This window comes from Alligator sinensis, unplaced genomic scaffold (genome assembly GCF_000455745.1).
Source record: "Alligator sinensis unplaced genomic scaffold, ASM45574v1 scaffold58_2, whole genome shotgun sequence".
NCBI classification, from domain to species: Eukaryota; Metazoa; Chordata; order Crocodylia; family Alligatoridae; genus Alligator; species Alligator sinensis.
Window position 1 is genome coordinate 997,579 of NW_005842405.1, and position 4,504 is coordinate 1,002,082.

Below are 4,504 nucleotides of genomic sequence, written 5' to 3' on the forward strand. Positions count from 1 at the left end.
TGTCTCGGACGGCCAGAGCCGACTCGAGTTGAGTTAGAAATTGCTCGTACGTTAGGGCGGGCTGGTGAATGGAGAGGCAGACACAACTTATCGGTTGCAAAAAACTTTACTCACGCCGCTTGCAATCACGACGCAGGTGGTCCGGTCATCTGAACTACCACACGAGTTGTTCCAGCTGGCGGGGCCCAAGCCAGTTAATCCGTCCGCAATTCGAAGCCAGCGGGGAAAGGGGTACGTCTGGGGTTGCGCTCGGTGACGGGAAGAAAGATCGATAGGTGATCAGACTATCGATCGGCAGCCGCAAGTCAGATCACTTCAGAGGCACTCTGCAGCGTGCCCAAAGCTCTTCGACTTGGGCGGAAGTCGCGTGGAATTTTAAGCGGCTAGCGAGCCAATTACTAGCCGCCACGTGTGAATAATTTAGCACTGGCCAATAGCGGGACACAAATTTGCATTCGAATAGCGGGAACTCTTTGCACCGTGCATTTCTGTGCTGCAAAGAAGAAATGCACCCTGCAAAGAAGGCTGCAAATTGGCGGGAACTCTCTTGCACCGAGGTTTCCCTGTGCAGCAAAACCCTTGCTGTGCAAGAGGCTCTCATGTGGCAAGAAAATCCCATTGTTTCGAGGCACCAAAAATCACTGGGTTGTGACAGGTTTCAGCAAAGGAAGCATCTTTTTCTTTCTCTCCTTCTTCAACAGAATCATTAATACTTTTCAATAATAGGATTTACATCAAATTGATTATTTCTGTAGTTTTAATTAATTATCGCTTTGGTTTAAAATGTGAAATGTAAGCAAGGTGTTGCAAAGCAGGGCTTGCCTGAGGACTGAATTCAGGATGTAGAAATCAGAAATATATTTTAAATTGTAATATGACCTTTAGATTGGCTCTTTTAATACATACAGCAAAAAGCAAAACCAGATAGAAATGTGTTCAGTTTTAGTCTTACACAGCTGAGCATGGTTATAGAAAAACTGTTTAAAGGTTTTATATACACAATGACATTTATATTAAAAAGTAATTACCTTCATGAAGCGGCAAGAGAGCCAACATGTCATTGCCCATAAAAATTTAAAAGGGCCTTTGTAGGTCAAATTTAACTCAGTAATCTGCTGGTCTCTCTGTGGGATAGCACCTGTCCTATCAATATTTTGAACAAGGAAGATGCCTATTAATCCTCCTTCTTCTCTTCTCCCAGTCTTCCAATCAGATTCATGCCTAACGATCAGATTGCCAGATAAGGGCCTTAATCTGAAATTTTACACATGCTCTGGCTAATGTTTTCGAAGGCATAATGGGGCAACTTAGGCAGAGAAAGTCAAATAGAGAGAGCTCTATGTGATTCTAATTCTGTTTGCATGGAGAGAAGGATCATGCTAGAAGGCAAAAAATTGATCTTTTTTTTCCCATGCTGATTTACAGTGATCCCAACTTCTGGTAGGCTAAGAAGTGGCTGTGCTAGTATTACACTCCCTAGATTTCCACTAGATTGCTGACTTGACTCTACCATCATTTTTTTCTGGTAACAAAAGTGAAATTACTCTTCAATGATTCATTAAAATTCTATTAATAGATTCATAGATGTTAGGGTCGGAAGGGACCTCAATAGATCATCGAGTCCAACCCCCTGCATAGGCAGGAAAGAGGGCTGGGGCTAGATGACCCCCGCTAGATGCTTATCTAACCTCCTCTTGAAGACCCCCAGGGTAGGGGAGAGCACCACCTCCCTTGGGAGCCCGTTCCAGACCTTGGCCACTCGAACTGTGAAGAAGTTCCTCCTAATGTCCAATCTAAATCTGCTCTCTGCTAGCTTGTGGCCATTATTTCTTATAACCCCTGGGGGCGCCTTGGTGAATAAATACTCACCAATTCCCTTCTGTGCCCCCGTGATGAACTTATAGGCAGCCTATACTTATTGTATGCTTCAGAAAACTTTCCATGGGAAACCAATGCCAAAACCTCATCTTCCCACCAGGAATCAGCAACAAACATCTCACTTGCAACACTTGAAATATTTTCAGTTATTCAGCAAGCCGAATTGCCACTAACAATATCGTGAAGCTAAAAAAATTCCCCTTAATCTAGAGTTAAGACTATAGGGGAATGAAAAAATGGAATTTGAGAGAGCCTTTGACTACCAACACTTTAAATTCAATAAATTGATTTTATTTGTATAGTTTACATGTGGAGTAAGTAACCTGGTAGTATTTGCTTTTGGTTTTGTACATAGGTGCAATTTTCCCGTCATGCTATATTCCTGGCATGTATGTTTTCTAAATTTTATCCTTCCCTTAAGAAATCTGAAGACCTGGATCATTTGCCTAACTCTCAGACTAGGACAGTAGTTCTACTTTAAAAAAAAATTATAGGGGAAAGATTTCCTAACTCCTGAATACTTCAGATCTGTGTGGAAGGGACAAATTACCCTGTGAAGCAAGTACTTTTTTTGCTGGATCTTCCCCGCCCAGAAGGTGCTGGGACGCCATAGAATAGAACTACTTTTCCTATTCTTAGTTGAATAGAAGATCCTAGGGAAATATAATGTGCTCTGAGTAGCGTTAATTCTCATTCATCTATTAGGTTCAGTGTATTTAGGGTTAGCAGAGAATATTGCTTTGAGGTATGGCCAATCCTCTGTTTTTACTTCAGCTGCTTTCCTTCTCACCCTTGCAAAACCAAGTGTCATTAGAGCAAAGGTTTGGTGCCTAGTAAAATGCAGCTGTCATTGTCCAGTTCTGTATGGAAACATACTCTACATGGGAACATGATATGAATGTAACCTGATTATTGTGTAATAGTACACTTGTACACATGACACCATTACCATGTATATGTGATAAAAATGTAATTTTGTGTAGCTTAATGGCATCACACTGTACACGTGCAAGAGTTTTGGGGGTTATAAATCAGTTTGCAAGTTGCAAACTAAACTTCATGGGGATGTAGTTTAGTTTGAAAAGTTGCAAATTGAAATGACACAGGTGTCAGCTCACCCCCCCGCCCCCGACTGCAGGAGAGGTGGGCAGGCTCCACAGAAAAAAAAAGGATGTGGTTTCTCACTGCTTCTGCTTTCAGCAGGCTTTTGCAGCTGTCAGGATACCTGGGGCCACCTGGGAATGGGCTGGCTTGCCCCTGGGCCAGCACGGGAAGGTGGCAGAAGGGTGGCTGGGTTTGCTGGTGACCAGAGAAGGCAGCGGGGATGGTGCATGGGATATTGGAAGCCCAGTTGGGCTCAGAGAAGCATTGGATACGGTGCCTCTGGGCTGAACAGCACCTGGCTAGCTAGCAGCCTGCCTGGCTTTCCGGTTCCCTGTGCACCATCCCTGCCACCTTCGCTGGCTGCCAGCAAAGCCAGATGCCCTCCTGCCACCTTTCCATGCTGCCCCAGGGGCAATCCAGACCGGTCCCAGGTAGCCCCTCGTGTCCTGCTGGCCACCAGAGCCTGCTGAAGGCAGAAGCAGTGAGGGGCCTGATCCCCCCTTTTTTTTGGTGGCGCTGCCTGCCTCTCCTATGGCTGGGGGGTGAAAGGCTGAGTGGCCTCTGAGCTGTGGGGGACCCTGGTCCTTCCCTCCATGGCAGCGATGTCCCCCAGGGCTGTCTGGGTGGGCTGCTAGCAGGTTGGGTGCTGCCCCAGCTTGGGGTCAGGGAAGAGTTGGATCAGACTGGGTGCTGCCTCTGAGCTGGAGCAGCACCCAGCCTACCAGCAGCGTGCCTGGGTGGCCCTGGGGGGCACCGCTGCTGCAGAGGGAAGTATCAGGGCCCCTGCAGCTCAGGGGCTGCTCCATCTGCTGGCAGCTCGCCCCTCCGGCTGCAGGCAGGCTCCAGCTCCTAAAAAAAAAAAGAAAGAAAGGATCAGGCCCATTGTTGTAACATGACAGGAACATTGAAACAGCGGGTTTCAATTAAAAACCCAATATTTCAGTTCAGTGGGCATAAGATAAACCCCGGAGGACTAAACCCCCATCAGGTGTACAAGTGTCCATAGAGTAACTGTCATCAGAGGTTATTCAGCTGGCCTTTATGTAGACTTGTTAGGTAAGTGCCTTGTACGTGGATATGGTGGGATCCTGAAGTAAAGGGGACTTTCACTCAGAATCTTTATATTTTTCTTGCTTAATCAGTCTGCTTAGGTCTCAGTGGAAGCAAAACCACTTATTCCAATTAAGTAAGACAAACCAAAGAAAATAAACAAAACATTTTGTTTATCTTTTCCCACTGGGCTTGCCTGTTGCCTCTCAGGAAAGCTAAAGATTTTTTAGAGATACCATCTCAGAGTTTGAGAATTGCTATTTACTGTCATAACCCAATGATTTTTAGTGCCTCGGCACATTGGAATTTTCCCGCCACATGGAGCTCTCTTTGCACGTTGGATTTCTCAGCTGCAGAGAGAAATCCCCGGTGCAAAAGAGTTCCCGCCACACGTATGCAAATTAGTGTCCCACTATTGGTCAATTCTAAATTATTCCTACGTGGCGGCTAGCAATTGGCTCCCCACGCCTAT